Raw genomic sequence first — 20,253 nt, 5'->3', positions numbered from 1 at the left:
GCAAGTAATTTACATTTGTAAATTACACAAAAGCTGAGTAGTCAGTAAGCTAAAATCAATACATTTGTTAAGGTAGCAAAATAAGGATTTATAACCAAGTACTACAAACCAATTTCCCCTAAAACTGGGCTGATATGACCATATCACCTGATAAATGTAAAACCAATTTAAAAAACATATAAAAACGTAATTAATTCCCACCCATTCGAGAAACCCTTCCATGGCCATGAAGGAACCCCAGGGTTTCATGTAATCCTGATTGAGGGAATGCCTCAATAAGCCTACTTAAAAAATCCCCCATTTAGCCTTCTTTTGCTTCAAAGTGTATATATTTTCTACCGTAGCTTTTTAAAGGATTCCACACAATGTTGGTATGTTTTCTCTGTTTTCTTTTACCATTAAAAAGAAATAATTTAGTCGCTTTGAGCAGCTAGAAATCAACAGTCAGGTTACTGAAGCACTGCTTGGGGCCTATATGCTTTCTAACTCTATCCAACCACTTGTTCTTTTTAAAATTAAATAAATAAAAATAGGTAGGCAAGTAGTGCCCTCCAACAACCAGTCATGTCAGAGATTGGCACTGCAAGCACAAATTCTATTAATTCTGGCACTTACTATGGCTCTAAAGGTCTTCAGGATAAATTTTACTCTTCTCCCAGTCTCCAGTCGACACTTAGAGAAATCATCCTCATTTGTCTGAAAGAAACCTTCAGCAAAATCAAAGGTTCAAATTATCCCGGGGAATGATAAATACACTGCATTATTGGATATTGAACTATTTTGTCTGCTAGTCAGAAATTCAATATCTTGACTGTATAAAAGCTTGTCCTTTACAATGGCAAAAATGGCCTTTGCATTTTATACTGGGGAGGGAAGAGAATTTACATTAAAATATATAGTCATGTCATCCTAGGCAGCAGATAAAATTGAAAATTAAAAATACACTTCACAAAACCAATCTAGCGGACAGTAGCTAGAAAGATTTTTGACCCACAGCTAGCACTGAACTAGCTAAACATAAATGGGAGTAAAATGCATTCTGTAGAAATGGTTTGCGATCATCCTCTCCCTCCCTTCCCACCCAGTTGCATGACTTCACTTTTAGCAAGTAATGCTCACAAGCAACTTAAATCCATCTTGTTCAATGCAAGACTTGAAAATGTGGAAGAAGAAGAAAAAGAAGAAGAAATATTTCACCAATGACATACCAAGGGAGGGGGTGCGCTCCATCATGGGTGCAGCTTGAGGAAGGCCTTTGAAGCCAGCTTCATATGCTGCATCCAGTTAAACATTTTTATTTTCTTTTAATTTTTCTGTATTTATTTATTTTTATATTTATATACCACTGTTCTCAATGTCTCGTCGTGGTTTACAATAAAATGCAGTTCTGGGTGCAGCCACAAGAGTGCAGGGAAGTCTGAGGACAGCAAAAAGCGCTCTAGGATCAGCTAGACTTAACTTTCTACAAGACGGAAGCAAACCTACTTAACAGATCATTCAACCAAGCCAGTATGCTACTATAGACACTGCCAGCCTGAAGGTCATTTCCTTCAATAGTCTAGCCCAGGCTTTCTCAACCAGGGTTTTGTGAAAGCTGGGATTTCTTGATGGCCCTGGAAGGATTTCTCAAATGGGAGGAAATAATTTTTATATGTTTTTAAAATCTGTCAAACATTTACTGGATGCTATGACCATATATAGTCATCTTGACCTCCCTCCCAAAATGGCCAAAGATGGGCCTGAAGGGGATGGGAAGGGTAGGGTCCCCAAGTGGGCATGGACACAGCTATGTTTCCCAACCATATTCTGTACGATTGCACAATCTCTGGGGTTTCTCAAAGCCTGAAGAATGTTTCACGGGTTTTTCAATTGTAAAAAAAACGGAGGAAGGCTGGTCTAGCCTTTCTCTCTTCCCTTTCCTTGCACCCAGGTCAGTCAGATTTCACAAAGCAGTAATTAGGGTATTGCAGCCAGATAAAACTTTTCCAACTCTTAAATTGGAAAAGTTACCTCTTTCTCATACATATCTCATTCATTTCTGTCTCCTTTCACCTAATTTTTCACTTCTTGGTCTCAAGACCTTCTCTTCCCTCTCCAGTTTGGTGAAAGACTGTAGTTAAGAATAGTATAGTAGCAAACCTTTGCTGATATTACCAACAAATGACACTGGGTTTTTTGGACACTCTATATTGCACAGGTTCTCCTGGGCTTCCAATCCCATTCCCCTTGCTTCGGTGCTTGACATCTGCTGGGGTTGCCACAATGGTACTAAGTTCTCTGTGCCCTGTACATTGCACTGGTTCTGCTGGGATTACAAAAATGTTCCCCTACCTACAGTTTCAACTGCAGAGATTCTGGTTTGACTTTAGTCCTTGGAAACCATGAAAGATAGGGGCACATTCTTTGGAGGGTAGTGTGTTTCTTAACACCCTGCCTAATGAAGTTTGTGATTACTATTTTATGATGCTTTGTCTAACTGTTAGAAAGTTAGAAAGACAGACACCTGGATCTTTAAAATGCCTTATAGATGTTTGGGATGCTCAGCTCTTGGGCTTCAAAATGGAGAAGAGAATATCTCCCAAGTGCCTGCTCAGAATCAAGTGGCTTGATGAAATTTCTTTTCTTTTGCCATCACTCCCAGCTGACTTATGGCAAACCTGTAGGGCATTCAAGGCAAGAGATGTTCAGGGCTATCCAGATCAGGGCTAGGATGAGAGTAATATGACTGGCTCAAGGTCACGTAGCAAGCCTCAATGGCATGTAATATGACTGGCTCAAGGTCACCCAGCAAGCCTCAATGGCATGAGTGAGGATTTGAACCTGGATTTTCCAGGTTCTAATCTGACACCTTAGCCACTACACCAGGCTGGCTCTTGTGAATGAATAGTGTGTTGTAATTTGTTTGTTTTGCTTTTTACTGGCATAATGATAGGAGGTTAAATAAATTTTCCAGTCTGCATTTCTTTTCGGCCCACTCAATCAAAGTCTGGGTCCAGTGGCACTTTTACGATCAATGTTTGTTTTGCTGCTTCAGACTAACACAGCTACACACCTGAATCTATTTTCTGCCATTATTAGTATATGTTTTATTTCAAGATTATTACAGAAAATTGTTTTGTCCTACAAGGAATGGGTCTGACCTGAATAGCCCCAATCTAGCCCGATCTTGTCAGGGCCAATGCAGAGACAGGCAATGGCAAACCACCTCTGAACACCTCTTGCCTTGAAAACCCTGCAGAGTCACCGTACGTCAGCTGTGTCTTCACAGCAAAAAAATAAATAAATGGAGGAGGGGCTGTTAAAAATTATCCACCCCAGGCACCAAATAGGTTAGTTATGCCATTGTATTTCAGATTATATTTTTCATCTCCATCACTGAACATTATAAACAGGAAAAAAACCTGAAAAAACAATTTGTGGGCCTAATCCACTCCTAAATGGAAAGGAATTAATGACACAAATGCTTGTGCAGGGGATCTTGCCATGCTACCCAGCACCAAGTATTTCCACTTGATAACTCATATCAGACCAGATGTTTCAAAGACCACAATGTGGATTATTTTCCAGTGCCCTCAATTCTGAAATCATAATACCACATTCTTGAACACATAAACCTGTCAAGCTATTGGAAGCAATGAGATCAATGTGCAATGATTCTCCACATGCAATATAATAATATAAGCCACTGGTTCTTTTGTACCTAGCAATCAGCTCCAGAGATGTTACAGGATGATATTTTCAAGCTCTGCCAGCTCCCAAGAGGCCAGCAAAGCTAAGAGAATGGTTTTTTTTCTTTGTAAGAAATATACAATTCATATATTTAAACAGAGTTTGAATCACAGTGGAGAGGGATATTGATAGGTTTTTATGTGAATTCTTGGTTTTTGCATTTTAATTGTATAGGGATTTTTCCTAGAATAATTTTATTTTCAATATATAAGCTTTCACGTGCATGGACATACCTTGAATAAAACTTTCTTTGTCTTAAAGGTTCCAATGGTTCCTCGTTCAGGGCCATGGCCTTTTTGGTCCTGGCCCCGACCTGGTGCAATGAGCTCCCAGATGAACTGAGGACCAGATCAGGAAGATCTGATACCCCCCTGGCAGATGAGGAAGAGCAGGTCTAGGAATCAGTAGAGTCCCCACCAGCTGACCATCACGGTGGGTGATGAGCCAGCACTTGAGGTCCCCCTGACACTGGATGATAGCTAACACTGTGGGATTTTGGAACTGTCGCCACTATAGGAGTGTTTTTTAATGGGATAATTATGTCCTGGGAGCAGCAGGACATAAATCGAAATAAATAAATAATCCCCCCCCCCAAGAAGAGAGAGTAAACTGACACATGAAAAAAATGCATAAACGATCCAAAGCCCGACAACATGAAACTGTGGAACTTTCAAAAGCTTCTAATGGAAAGCACAATACACTAACGAGTACAGACAATCATTTCTAACAGACTTTCAAGCACTTTGGATAAGAAAATGAATTGAGCACATTTTCTCTCACCACTTCAGCAATTAAAACACTATGCATCTTATTTTTGTCCTTGCTTAGGCAATCCAAACACAGTGCTTTCCCAGATAGCCCCAAAGGGTACAGGCAACCGAGCAGTATGAGGTTTCTTTTTAGCTATGTAGCTTTGCATTTAAGGTGCGATAACCTCAAGCCATTGCCACTACCCTGTACAAGTTCTGGCTGCCATGGCAACAAACACCTTTCACTGATTCCGTCAGTGTTTCCTCCCTTCCCCACAAAGACTACTTGATTTACTGCCACTGTTAGAAACCACTCAAGGCATCATAAAACTAGATCCCCTCTTAAATCTCATGAAAGCCCTTTTAGAGGGCTAAATTTTATTTTGCTCCAACATTCCTTCATTAAGCAGCAAAATATATATTTTAAAAGAAGCTCCAGGCAAGTGCTTGCTACTCTGATGGTTTAAAATCCCCCTCTCTTGAGATCATTCCTCACAACTGATTATTTCAGGGTGCTGGATGAAAATTTCAGTGAATCAAAATGTCAGGAAGAGAATAAAAGACTTGCCGGTCTGCAAGAAAATCTATCACTTCCTAACTAAAGTTTGGTCAAAGGCACTGAAAACAATTAGTTTTGGGGCCAGTACAATACAAGCCTTTTGTAAGTTCACAGAGTACTTGCTAAGCAATTAGTTCCTGCAAACCCATCCTGGAGGCATATTGCTAGCCCCTGCTTACAAAAGAATCCAAAAGGCTTGAAAAGGACAGTTTGCTCACCCAGTCAGATGCTACAGATGGGTAAGAGGACCAAACCTCTTCTCTATTATGGCATCTCACTGTTATTCTGAAAATACTCAAGGCAGGCATTAAGTACAATCCATTAGATTAGCCAGCTTAAAGGAGCTTTTATATAAGAATTCCCAAATCGATTAAAAGTCAGTTTTAAAATAGAAGATGGAGAAGGAGAAGGAGAAGAAGAAGAGTTGGTTCAGGCTTCAGGCACCAAATTATTTTGCATTTTCTGTGGTATGAAATCATACAAGCATCATCCAATCAAGCAATCTGTATCTTCTCCTTCTGAGGGGAGGACATCTTGGATGGGTTTTCCCACCATTCTCTTTGGGAGGCAGGATAAAAACTTCTTAACTTCCTGGCTCCAATAGGGGGATAGCCCCTGACAACCAGTTCTCTTCCTGCCTTTGATGGGAGCGCACCTTTTCCAGGCTTGCTCTGACTAAACTGTATTTCTCCTTCTACTCAGATCCTCCCTTCTACCTTTATTCCACTTTCTTTTTTGAGATTAAAGACAATTTTTCTTGTGGCGATTACATCAGCTCGCAGGATGTCCGAATTGGGTGCACTGTCCATTAAGTCTGAGCTTTGCGTCTTCCACAGAGACAAGGTGGTCTTGAGGACAGATCCATCTTTTCTCCCTAAGGTAAATTCGAATTTCCATCGCAGCCAGGAAATTAATTTACCATCCTTCTGCCCCAATCCAAAACATCCCAAAGAACGTGAGTGGCATACATTAGACGTAAGGAGATCACTCAAAGCCTTTCTCATTAGGACTGAAGGCATCAGGCAGTTGGAATCGTTGTTCATAAATGTTTGTCCTCCTAGGCTGGGCCAAGCCATGTCGCGGCCAGCAATAGGGCGTTGCCTGAGAGCATGCATTCTGGAGGCTTACAAGTCTCAGGGGGTGCCTTCCCCCCAAGGCGTCACTGCACATTCGGTAAGATCAGCGGCCACTAATGCGGCCTTCAGCAAGAAGGTCTCGATTGAGGACATCTGTAAGGCAGCCACTTGGTCCTCGATTTCCACCTTTGTTCACCACTATAAGTTAGATTCATACAGTTCTGCTGACGCTGGGTTGGCAGAACAGTTTTGCAACATGTCCTACAGTATGACGGAGATGCCCCACCCGGGAATTAGTACTGCTCTGGGAGTTCCCATCCAAGATGTCCTCCCCTCAGAAGGAGAACGACCATTGATTACTTACCGAGAAGGGTCTTTCTCTTCTGAGGAAGGAGGACATCTTGCCCCTCCCAGCACATCTCCGTTAGACCTACAGGACGTGTTGCCAGATCTAGTTGTTTTTTTGGTCACAGGTTACTTCTATTTCTTTGCCTTGTTCATACCTACCTGATAGGGCTGGATCTAATTATGTCAGAGCGCTATTGCTTGGCCTTCCTTGTTCTGTATCTAACTTCTTTCTTCCCCCCCCCCAAAAAAAAGTTAAGATTTTGTTGATGGCTCCTGGAGTCCCGAACTGGTTGTCAGGGGCTATCCCCCTATTGGAGCCAGGAAGTTAAGAAGTTTTTATCCTGCCTCCCAAAGAGAATGGTGGGAAAACCCATCCAAGATGTCCTCCTTCCTCAGAAGAGAAAGACCCTTCTCGGTAAGTAATCAATGGTCGTTCTCCTTCATTCCATTTTGCTACTTTATTAATAGAAGAAGAAGAGTTGGTTCTTATATGCCTCTTTTCTCTACCCTAAGGAGGCTCAAAGTGGCTTACAGTCGCATTATTATTGTTATTGTTATTGTTATTGTTATTATTATTGTTGTTGTTGTTGTTATTATTAATTATATTTATTTCCCACCACTCCCCATAGGCTCGTGGCGGGTCACAATAGTCCTATCCCCATTAAAATACCAATTAAAAGACTTTAAAAACAATCCCAACATGGCGGAAGCTCTCATTATTCCTATCCCCTGCTATCAGAGCGGCAGGGAGGGTGGGGAGCAGATCTAACTTACTAGGTCTGGGGGGGGGGGAATGCTGGCACTCATTCGCTGACCCCGGCCTCAACCTTCCCTTTCCTCTCCCCACAACAGACACCCTGTGAAGTCATCAAAAACACAGGACTGAGGTGTCAGACATTTGCAAACTGCCTTGACATGGTACCTACAATTAGGGTTCACATAGAAATATAATAATGAATTTATTAGTATGATTTTTTCCAAACTCTATTTAGAAGAAGAAGAAGAAGAGTTGGTTCTTATATGCCGCTTTTCCCTAACCGAAGGAGGCTCAAAGTGGCTTACAGTCGCCTTCCCATTCCTCTCCCCACAACAGACACCCTGTGGGGTGGGTGAGGCTGAGAGAGCCCTGATATCACTGCCCGGTCAGAACAGTTTTATCAGTGCCGTGGCGAGCCCAAGGTCACCCAGCTGGTTGCATGTGGGGGAGCGCAGAATCGAACCCGGCATGCCAGATTAGAAGTCCGCACTCCTAACCACTACACCAAACTGGCTTTCTTTATTTATTTATACAACTAATGCAACTGTCTTTATTCTTCATGGTTTTCAATAAAAATTAACATGAAGCCACCTTCTTTGTCACCCATGCCCTCATCAAGCAGAACTGCTTGTCCTCCTAGAACAGCATCAGAAGCAGATCCTAGTATAACAGGCCAGAGGGACCGGCCAGTCCAAAGGCAGGGGACTGTTTCCCTGAACCCAGTATCCATGCCTCTTCCTCCTTCAGACGCTTTGGTGTACTCTATGAACCAGTCCCCAAAATGTGTTAGACATCTCCCAGGGTGTATCAAACCACTAGAGAGAGGTACAAAAAACAGAATTCCAAGGAGGAAAGATCTTCCACCTACCCATCAACTGGCCTCTCACTGTTTGGGTGGCTGCCAGAGCTGTTGCAAGATCAGCAGTTGCAGCACAGTAATTTGGGGGGGGGGGGTAATGGTAGGGATATTCATTCATGGTTATTATACCTCTTTTGTTTTCATTGCCCAAGTCAATGGACCACACAGGCCTTTCTTTGACCCCTGGGTTTTTATCCCCTTCCCCCACCATCACTGCATATCCCTGTTAAAAATTCACTATTAAAAGTTGGTGGAAACTTCCTAATAGAAGTGTTTCAATCCCTTACTGTAGTCAAAACACTAGATACAAATGCTGTTCTCTTGCTCCCAATATAGTTAGAATAGCTTCTGATCTGTGCTTCTCCTCTTCCTTGAACATACCTCCATATGTAAATCCAGTAATGAAATACACTCTCTTGCTGCAGATGGTGTGGAGAACTGCAAAACCATGAGTCATGACATCTGATTTCCTTTTACTGGTACTGAAACACGACATATACAACCTAGTATCTACCCAAGATTTTGCCAAACTGGATCAAGCTAGTGGGCCAGTTTGTGGCAGTGACCCATCTGAAACGAAGGCCCATACGAGATGCTACAGAGGCCTGCTCAAGGAACCCATAGTAAAGATTCCAAATATTTTTGTGTATGTTTTCATGTTTAGCCGAAGGCCATGTACTTTGCTTTTGTTACTGCAGTCTTAATTAGCTTCCAGGAAAGATCTTTTAGATCAGCACTCCCCAACCCCCGGTCCAGAGTCCGGAACCAGTCCGTGGATCAGTCAGTACCAGGCCACGGCTCCTCCTCCATGACTGCTGCCCTGCCACTCTGCCATCGGATCACCTTTGGTGGTCTCCGGCGGCCGCCATGGCTGGGGTTCCCCCTTGGCGTGGCAGTGCGCAGCTACTGCTAGCAGCGCCCCCCAGTAGGTGGTGGGAAGTCAGGGGCACCAGTAGGAAAGCAAGTGGAGCAGGGACTCAGGCGGCAACGTCCCTCGGCAAAAGACTACCCCCCACCCGGCCTCAGTAAAATTGTCAAGCGTTGACCGGTCCCCGGTGATAAAAACGTTGGGGACCACTGCCTTAGAATGTCTCCCTCATTCTCTTTTGAAAATCAAAAAGGGGGGATAATTTTGATATAGGGTCACTTTATTGGATTTTGCAGACCAAATAATAATTTCTTACTCTGCTACCAGTTCATGGAGGCAACTGCAGGCATTTCAGGACAGAATACCCAACGAAGGAACAGGATCTGCTGCACATTCTATGCACTGTATTACTGAAGAGAGCCTTTAGAGACTCCCTCTGCTTGTATGTCTCTTCTGCAGCAGTTGTTTTGGACCTTCCTTGGCACTGGACACTTAATTACTGCTTTCAACAACAAGGACTACACCCCAACAAGGACTACAGTCCAAAAAAATCACAACCATTATAAAAGTTGTAACTATGTCGCTAAGTAGAAGTAGTGTACTTTTTTCATCTGAAGAACTGCAAGTTTACTCAATTGTCCTCATAAAGCTGCCACCCTAATCTTGGATCCTTCTTAAAAACTCTTGCCAGAGTTCTTCCGCTTCTTTATGTCTTGCGTATTATATGGTAAGTAGATGAACATCCAGACGGTGCCAAAGATTTTAAGTGTGCCACTAGGCATCTTTCCAAGGGAGCATTCACACAGCAGCAAACTATTTAGCAATTAGGACTGCATTCAAAGGAATGGGATTTTCTTGTCACAATCTTTCACTGGAGGTAGATTGTTCCCAGAATCAAACTAAAATGGGAAGTCATGGTTGGAGAGCTGCTGAAACCAAAACTGTTCTCAACTTTGAACGTTGCTTAAATTTAGGCACTGTGTCCAGGATTGTTTTTTCCAACAATTTAAGGATATGTATGCACATGGTAAATGCATGTTTTCTATCATAAGTATGCAACAGGTGAATAAGAAGTAGAGTTGGTTCTTATATGCTGCTTTTCTCTACCCGGAGGACTCTCAAAGCGGCTTACAATCGCCTTCCCTTTCCTCTCCCTACAACAGACACCCTGTGAGGTGGGTGAGGCTGAGAGAGCCCTGATATTACTGCTCAGTCAGAACAGCTTTATCAGTGCTGTGGCAAACCCAAGGTCACCCAGCTGGCTGCATGTGGGGAAGCGCAGAATTAAATCCATCTCACCAGATTAGAAGTCCACACTACTATTACACTAAACTGGCTACACCAAGTTGGAAAGAACAAAAAAAAATAGGGATGAAATCATAAAAAATACAATTTATTAAAGTTCAGATATTTAGAAATCTTAAATAACATCAGTTGGCACGCATAAAATATCTGGGTAAGTAAGAGAGCCAGTTTGGTGTAGTGGTTAGGAGTGTGGACTTCTAATCTGGCATGCCGGGTTCGATTCTGCGCTCCCCCACATGCAACCAGCTGGGTGACCTTGGGCTTACCACAGCACTGATAAAACTGTTCTGACTGAGTAGTGATATCAGCGCTGTCTCAGCCTCACCCACCTCACAGGGTGTCTGTTGTGGGGAGAGGAATGGGAAGGCGACTGTAAGCCGCTTTGAGCCTCCTTCGGGTAGGGAAAAGCGGCATATAAGAACCAACTCTTCTTCTTCTTCTTCTTCTACACCAGTATTGTCAAATTGTTAGGACCTAGACCTAACAAGTTTCAATCTAACAGATCTTCATCAGACATCAATTATACAGATGCACACACATGTAAATAACATATTCATACATTTTCAACAGGGGTGGAAATACTGATTTAGTTTGGTGTGTCTAGTTCTGGTCCTGTAAGAGGTTCATTTTAGCAGAATCCTCAGCCAGCATATATCTTATTCCTTCCCTGGGTACTGGAGAAATTTCATTCTGTGCTTCTCTGAAGAAAGATCCAAAATGAGAAGAATAACAGAAAATGCATTTTTAAATTATAGCTCGTAACTACAAGGAAATCCACAGCACATGGGTAAAAATAATACGAAACTATAGCTTTTGCAATGTGCACACTGATAACAAGGAGCAAAACTAACTTATTTAATGGCTATTTTATTGGTACTAGCGGGTGAGTCATTGAACTGGAATGGTTAGAATGTCTCCAATGACACAGATACAAAAATTGCTTCTCTTTGAAGAAAGGAAGGAATGCTGAGATTGACCAAGGAATACTTTGGGAAGGAACTAGATACTTACTAGCTTTTGTGATACAGGATTCCGGAAAGAGAAAACTAGTGGAAGGCTTTGGTAGTACAAAATTGCTGTCCATTAAATTCCCTTTCAGAGCATTGGGCAAGAGGAAGCTTGTCCAGATTTCATGAGTAACCTTTGTCACATAAAATTCAATGAATAACTAAGAACTGTATACAGCTGCTCATGTAGGAAGATGACTAATTTTAATAGCCCTAAATTTACTTTCTGCAAGGAAAGCAGTTTATTGGGGAGTCTGTGGAATCTACAGAATACATATATGTTCAATGCTTTTTTAGCAAACAGCTGTTTATAGCTCATGAACATAAAGATGCATCAGGTTACTCCCCCTTTGCATGCTTCCATATGAATTCTGATCTCCAACCATTTAGCTCACTAGACTGTACAACCTGAAAGATGAGCGCCATATGCACTCATACTTGTCTGCATCCAGTCTGAAACTGCTGAAACTTGTTTAGAAGTCTATCCCAAGAGATGCATGATTCCTGTGCTTTGTCTGCATTCGAGTTTTCCTGGCATTCTCCCACAAGTTAGATAGGTCATTTATCCCCATTCTCCCCCCCCCCTCATTTGAGCCTGTCTAGCTTTTAAATATTTTAAAGCTTTTTAGGCCTCAATGTTTCTTCCAGATGGCAAAGGTATGAGTCAGATTGTAAGATTTTTTTTCTATTTTTAAGAGGTGATCATGCTATATGTGAGTCAGTATGGAGGAAGTTAGTGAGTGATATCTTTTACAGCCCTGAAGATCTGATTTTGGTCCTACTTCACTTCCTATTCATTGAGAACAAAACCATGTGCTCTCTATTCCACCAAGCCTCCACTGGGCTATCACAATATAACCCCTTGGTCATACAAGACGATTTTTAATAAAGATATTTTATTATGCTCTGAACAATAAAGGTTAACAGGGTTCTACACAGAACTTATGGATGGATCCTGTGCTGTTATTATATCGTTAGAAAGGGAACAGCAGGAAGAATATGTAGAAATACTTCAAAGTTTGCCATACATTCTAAGTCAGGATTGCCTTAAGATAAACCTTTTTCATCATCTTGAAAAATGAGAAAAGTCAAAGCTCCATCAGGACTTGTAAAAAGAAAAGGCTTTGATGAGACTAATGAATGCTTCAAATTCAAATGTTGTCAGACGCAAGGAGAAATCACCTTCCCTTCTCCACTGCAGCATGCGGTGGTGTCTCAGAGTCTATAAAACATATTACCACCGATGTTAGTCATCTGTGGCACATAGGTGGTTTAAAAGTAAAAAAAGAACATGTTTTCTTCTTGACATCTCTCCCGAATTATGTGGATCAGATCCTTCCTTGATGGGAGTTCTCAAATGTTGCCTGATCTTCCCTTTCTTGCTAGAGATCCCTTTCAATTCCTAAAATGTTGGTTGGTGAAGAAAGATCTCTCCACTCTATGATAACACAGCTCAAGAGGGAGGAAAACTGTGGATTGAGGCCAGAAGTGGCTATTTAGCCTAACCACTGCATCACAAGAAGCTATGGGAATGTGTGTGTCCTGCACCCTGCCCTTAACAAGAGGAGGAAATGTCAAGAACAATACCTTCACTTACAAATGTAAGGCAAAGCACCCTCTGTGCAATTGCCTCTTCACCAGGGGCAATGTCAGAACGGTTTGCTGCCATACAGAGATCAACACTATTACTTCAGCTTGTGCTGTCAGGCCTTTTATCAGCAGCCCCCCCCCCCGCCTCCTGCCACAAGCATCTTTCGCTGCTTGAGGATGAATTTTCAAAAGCAGCTTGTGGTGCAGTTTGTGAGTATGATGGTTCAAATGTGCCCAAGCCCTCGGGCAAGCCTAAAGGTGCTCTCTGGATTGTGGCCATTTCCAGAAACACAGAGTGATAACCAGTGACATAGGCTTCATTTTTAAAACTGGTTTCACCTACTCCACAATTCTGACAGTGATGAGAAGGGAGTTATTAAAGGTTACTGAAGATAGCAGCTTTTTAAGAATATAAGAATTTCTGATGGAGAGAAAGAGATATGGCTTAGAAATCAAAGTGTGCCTTAAAGAGCATTAATTGTCACTCCTTCCCCCTCCTCCCTTCAGACAGTATTTGCATGAAATTCTTGCCAGTGTGACTTTAGGCCAAGATTGCTTGTGTCTTCTGCCTTTAATCAGGGAATGAAACATAACAGAGGCTGCTGGATTGTGGCATTTTAATATCATGGTTGGTCTACATAAAAGCCCACAAATAGTTCTATATTTTAATTAATTAGGAAGTGAATCTCCATAAGAAGCCTTAACTACGTAGAGAATTGATCTGAGACCACTGCAGGTTATGTTTAAGCTTCCCTTGCTTCAGATTCAAGATAAAAGTGTCTTTTTTGTTTTGTTTTTAAAGCTAGCAGAGGTTTGTTAATCAAACCAAGGCTGTGTGTGGACTTTCTTTTTGTTAATTAATTTCAAGTGTTGGAATATCTTGAGGCTGGTTGCTGTGGTGAGAAATTTTGGCTCTCCATCTTATTCACCTGTTGTATACTTGTGGTAGAAAACATGCATTTGCCATGTGCATACATATGCTTACATTACTGGAAAAATCTATCCTGGACACAGTGCCTGGATTAAGCAATGTTTGAATGTTATTTGTATTTTATTTTTCGATTTATACCCTGCTTCTCCTGGCATGATGGAAAACAGAATAATAGAAGGGACCTCCAATGGTTAGGAGCATGGATTTCTAATCCGACAAGAGGGATTTGATTCCACATTCCCCCACATGCAGCCAGCTGGGTGACCTTGGGCTCGCCACAGCACTGATAAAGCTGTTCTGACTGAGCAGTAATATCAGGGCTCTCTCAGTCTCACCTACCTCACAGGGTGTCTGTTGTGGGGAGAGGAAAGGGATTGTAAGCTGCTTTGAGACTCCTTCAGATAGAGAAAAGTGGGATATAAGAGCCAACTCTTCATCATCATCCAGTTCTATCCCCTGTGGAATGCAGGAAACTCACAACTACCTGCCCACCCACAATGACCCCAATTCCATGGCCAGATGATACCCGCCCCCCAAATAAACCCAGTATCCCTGGCCTGTCTGGCTTGGAAGAAATTTACCTCCTGATCCCAAAATGATGATTGGCATTTGCATGGACATGAAAAAAAGGGCCACAAGAGCCAAGGACTGACACAATCAGTGTCAAATCACAGCTGAACTATGGCAACTCCATAGGCAAGAGACTGCAGAGGTGGTTTGACACTGCCTACAGCTGAGTCACAACACTGATATTCCTTGAAGGTCTCCCACCCAAATACTACCTGGCTTAGCTTCAGAGATCTGATGAGATCAAGCTAACCTGGGTTATCCAGGTCAGGGTCTCTACATGCTATCAATTTGGTCTTCAAAAGCCATTCCATGCTGGCTGATGGATTAGAATGATGGCCCCTCCTCACTCCTGCTCCTTAATAAGGAATTATGGGATAATTGTATTTCCCCCTTAGTTGAGACCGTATAAATAAAGCCCAGACAGCAGGAATAGCTTGGAAAAGATCTTCAGAAATTGTACTCCAGTCCCCATCAGCAAGCAAGAAGGGAAGAAAAGAAAAGGAGGTGTAGCTCTGCTGGTACTACTTGTGCAACCGTAGTACCAGCATGGATAGGGTTAACATAGAGTTGTGAAGTCTCAGGGGGAAGGGGTGGGAGAACAAAAATAGATCCTCTCCATGAAGACCCCCCTCCCGTTTCAGTTTTGACGAGTATTGATGGAAATATATTTTTCTTTTTTCCCTTTCTTTGGAATGACTGGAATTCTTTAAGATATTTCACTTACTTAAAATCAGTAGCAGAAAGAGGATTATGCAATGCACAGTCCTATTTAACAATATTTCTTGTGTATGCTATAGACGTAGATATTGATTTTAAAAAATTCAGAATTTATGATAAAAATGCATTACTGAAGAATTGAGTGTTTTCAATGTTATAATATTTAGTACAATATCCAAATATTTATTTATTGTACTTCTATCCCTCCCTTGGTGCTTTAGCATCACGACAACCCTATGGCGTAGGTTAGCCTGAGGTAGAATGTCTGGCACAAGGTCACTCACTTTTATGGCAAGCAGGGAACTGCTAGTCTTTTTAATGAAACTGCTTCTAAAGAATACACTGGTCTTTTGTTTACCACAAAATTGATGTTTTCTATTTTCAACTTCCCCACACACACACAAACCATCTCCCTGCAGGCAAAAATTAAGGCCCATGTACAGAGCTAGTATAAAGCACAGTAGTTTCCAGCTCTTGGTCATCTCTAGTATTTGGGTACATTCTCAATTTCGCTTGTAGGAAACTAGCATCTGTGCTCATTAATTTCATAACTATTCCAAATAGCACACCTGTAACTACTAATTAAGTTATAAAATAGCCATTTAATGTTGTTAAACCAGTAAAATAAGTTTAAAATGGATAAGAATTGCATATATTTCAATTTTTACCCAACTTTCCATTTTTTAAAATCCCCCCATGGCTTCAATATTTTCCTTAATTTTACATCTCCGTGTTACTGCAGCCTAGCTATTATACGTGAGGTTGCCAAGTGGCTTGTTCAGTATAATAAAAACTCACAATTTGATTAAACGTAATGTAAATAAATTGGGGCTAACTAATGAGTTGAAATTAGGAGTGTGCAAAAAAAAAAACTTTTTAAATGTATATTAAACCTGAAGTATCTTCTGATATTGCCAAATTCTAATACTGATGTGGTAATTAGATTCAAGAGTTTTCAGAAATCCCAATTTTGGAAGGCTCCTTTATACCCTAAGACAGGGGTAGTCAAACTGCGGCCCTCCAGATGTCCATGGACTACAATTCCCAGGAGCCCCCTGCCAGCAAATGCTGGCAGGGGCTCCTGGGAATTGTAGTCCATGGACATCTGGAGGGCCGCAGTTTGACTACCCCTGCCCTAAGAGAACCATTATAATGGAGAATTGATCAGAGAATCGATCAGAGGACTGTTTATTTCAGGTAGAGGCACCTAATTTTCAGAATAGCTGCTGGTACCTGTGTTTAACAAGGTTGACTCAGCCTTCCATCCTTCTGAGGTCAGTAAAATGAGTACCCCACTTGCTGGGGGGTAAACGGTAATGACTGGGGAAGGCACTGGCAAACCACCCCATATTGAGTCTGCCATGAAAACGCTAGAGGGCGTCACCCCAAGGGTCAGACATGTGCTTGCAGTGCTTGCACAGGGGATACCTTTACCCGTGTTTTAAAAAAAAACCCATGTTTAAGGTTTTGGTTATCACCTTTAAGGCCACACGCGGTCTAGGCCCAGTGTTCCTGAGGGATTGCATCTCTGCCTCAAACAGCCTTATGCTCCCCCATTTCCAACTTCCTCGTGATCCCTGGCCCCAAGTAATCCCACTTGACCTCAACCAGGGCCACAGCCTTCTCTGTCCTGGCCCCCACCTAGTGGAATGAGCTCCCAGAGGAGATCAGGGTCCTGACAGAACTGGAACAGTTCTGCAGGGCCTGCAAAAGGGAGCTCCTCCGCCAGGCATTTGGTTGAGGTCGAACAGAACCACTGCTTCCAATCACCCCCCCCAAGGCTCCCTCCTACAACCATCACTGCAGACTCACCAATCCCAGCTGGCTGCACCAATCCCAGCTGGCTGCCATCATCAGAGAGCCAGTTTGGTGTAGTGGTTAGTAGTGCGGACTTCTAATCTGGCATGCCGGGTTCGATTCTGTGCTCCCCCACATGCAGCCAGCTGTGTGATCTTGGGCTCGCCACAGCACTGATGAAACTGTTCTGACCGAGCAGTGATATCAGTGCTCTCTTAGCCTCACCCACCCCACAGGGTGTCTGTTCTTCGGGGAGATGGGTGAACAGATTTCTAACATGAGCCTTCACTTCAGTTATTCAGTAGATCTGAAATGCAATTCTTTGTATATAATCATGCACACCAAATATACCAATTCTGCACATATAATCTGTACACCTCTCTATAAAACTACTCACACTCTATTTTATTTGTGCTCTGAATCATTCCAACACCATGGAAAGCTATCCTGAAGACTACAATACTTGTTGCTTCCTCTCCAGGCCAAGTTTCCTTGCCCTTCCCCACCCCTGAGGGAGGAAATCTCTTACCTTTGCCCATCCCACAAAGCAAAACCACCTGCTTGCCTTTCCTTGGACTGTAGCAGGAAGAGTAGAAATTCCTGACAAAGGAAAGGAAAGCCAGCAGTCCTTGTATGGTAACAATCAATCAGCTCTGTGTTAGAAATTTGGCAAGACATGCCTTTGAAAGACTGACACCCAGCCCCCACCCCCTTCTCCTTTAAAACTCTATTTACAGCCTGAGGGCCACTGATGTTTCAGGCACCATGAGCAATCTTCAGTACCCAGTGGCAGCCTAGTGCCTGCAATTGTCAAGGCTTGTCTTGAACATTACAACGAACACTATCAGCAAATAAAATCATCATCAGAAATAATGAAATGCTTACTTCCATCCCCATAGCAAAGGCTAGCATGCTTGGATTATTTCATACCAGTTTACCTAAAAGCATGGGAATGCAAAGTGATGCTAGAACCCACATGAAGGAGTAGCTAGCACAATTAAAGAAATTAGCTTGTCATTTAAAGCAATAACATCAACTGTCTGGTTTACAAAGTAGCCAAAGGGTTGGCCATATTTTTTAATGAACTATAAGATTCTACCTGAGGCCAAAAGATTAGACATGTCTGCATTTTTACTTATAGCCCACATTATTATATTATGATGTTTACCACTCCAAGATGGCAAGTCTGAGATTGGCAGTATACAAATGAAATAATAAATAAATAAAGCACAGCAAATAAATTTTTAAATGCATACATTATGGACAGGGTTGCAAGACCTTGGTTTCAGGGCCAAGATTTGAAATGCTAGAGGTATCTGAAGTTAAAGTGTGGACAAAGACAGATGGTAGCAATATGAGAGAGAGCCAAGGAAACAGAATACATTCCAGTTCAGACAAGAGAAGCAGAGTTTACCAGATGCCTGAGAGTTGGGATGCTGGTGAATAAACTGTCCTATAAACTCAGCTACATACTATACTCCAAGCACCTGAGAACCCTGGTATTTCAGAATAAGGCCCTGTGGATGTCCCCATGGAAGCGTAACATATAGTTAATTCTTATGTTTAACTAGGAAAGGACCCTTGGGAATAAAATATATTTAAGGAAAGATTCCAGTAAACCAGCAAGGTAAATTTGTTGGAAAACTGAGTCAGGCAGATACCCAAGTATCTAAGCAAAGTCCAAGCAACCAAATGTAGGCTTATTCTATTTTGGCTTTTTCATTTAAAAATTGATTTGATGTCTTCAGAGGCTTATTTAGCAATCTATTTCAGTGTTGCCACAATGAATAAGCAGCTTTCTGGGAGGAAACATTAGAATATATAGCTATTTGCAGTCTTCTTTGGCTCTGAATCATGTTTCTGCAGAGATTTTTTTAACCTAGTGAAAGGAATAGCTAAAGCATGCTGGAACCCCATTAATCCTAGAGATTAATATGTTACGCTTCTTTCAGATATTTATTTTCCAGCTTTATTTTTAAAAAACCACTAATGCTTGTATATATTTTTTATTTATTTATATGACTAGGTCTTCGCTTATCGACATTAAATGTTGCTTCATTCTGTTTCTGGAATCAATCTTAAAAGGATTTGTGTGCCTCAGAACATTCACTAATCCAATGAGCAGGCTAGAAGCAGAATGAAAGCTGAGAAATGAACTTTTCAATTTTGAGATGACTTTCAGAATCACCAAAACATACCCAAATTATATCAAACATACTCTGTCATGCCTGTGACATTTTAAAACATTCTTGTTTTAAAGGCAAGGTTTTGTTCAAGGTTGCTTTAAAACAATGGCCACTTTGCAGCTCTGGCCCTTCAGAACTTTCTCTGACCTTTGATGAAGAAAAACAAGCCTAGATTCCAAACAACTAGTAGTACAGAGTAGCAGGCTGCAAGGCCTCCAAGTAGTAATGCAGCATGCACATTCAATGGCTCTGGTGTGTGATACAGTAGATACTGCTTTTCATTCCGGTTATTGTGATCTAATAATAGAACTGCCGAGCCAACATAATCAGGCAGTCTCCACAGCATTGTGTTTTCTCACTATCCACATTGCCATCTGAGGGCTATTTAAAGTGCGAGACCAGCAAGTTTGTCTTCCAGCATCTGTTTCAGCTACATTTCAGAAAGGTTCTGCCAACTCTGAATCAGAACAAAAATGTTCATCTCTTTAAAGAGGAGTTCCTTCTTGTAGGAGCTCACGCAGGCAACAGTTTATTTAAAGCACCCAGAACCAACTCTGTCGTTTTGGTGCCACTAATAACAATAACAAATGACACCAAATTGGGAGGACTGGCAAATACTTCGGAAGATAGAGACAGAGTTCAACGAGATCTGAACACAATGGAAAAATGGGCAAATGAGAACAAGATGCAATTTAATAAAGATAAGTGTAAAGTTCTGCATCTGGGTCAGAAAAATGAAAAGCATGCCTACTGGATGGGGGATACGCTTCTAGGTAACACTGTGTGTGAACGAGACCTTGGGGTACTTGTGGATTGTAAACTAAACATGAGCAGGAAGTGTGATGCAGCGGTAAAAAAGGCAAATGCCATTTTGGGCTGTATCAACAGGGTCATCACATCAAAAGCACAAGATGTCATAGTTCCATTGAATACGGCACTGGTCAGACCACACCTGGAGTACTGTGTGCAGTTCTGGAGGCCTCACTTCAAGAAGGACGTAGATAAAATTGAAAGGGTACAGAGGAGAGCGACGAGGATGATCTGGGGCCAAGGGACCAAGCCCTATGAAGATAGGTTGAAGGACTTGGGAATGTTCAGCCTGAAGAAAAGGAGGTTGAGAGGGAACATGATAGCCCTCTTTAAGTATTTGAAAGGTTGTCACCTCAAAGGGTGTTTTTGTTGTGGGGAGTGGAAAGGGAAGGCAA

At 41.9% G+C, this 20,253-nt stretch overlaps 1 protein-coding gene across 5 annotated transcripts in view; it reads right to left on the bottom strand.

The window, feature by feature from the left end:
* Positions 1-20,253, bottom strand: part of SRGAP2 (SLIT-ROBO Rho GTPase activating protein 2) — a 217,083-nt gene that overhangs the window by 161,972 nt on the left and 34,858 nt on the right. The gene's annotated exons all lie outside the window — the stretch shown is intronic.

The sequence above is a fragment of the Paroedura picta genome, chromosome 4, assembly GCF_049243985.1.
Source record: "Paroedura picta isolate Pp20150507F chromosome 4, Ppicta_v3.0, whole genome shotgun sequence".
NCBI lineage: Eukaryota > Metazoa > Chordata > Lepidosauria > Squamata > Gekkonidae > Paroedura > Paroedura picta.
This window is presented reverse-complemented; position numbering and strand designations above follow the sequence as displayed.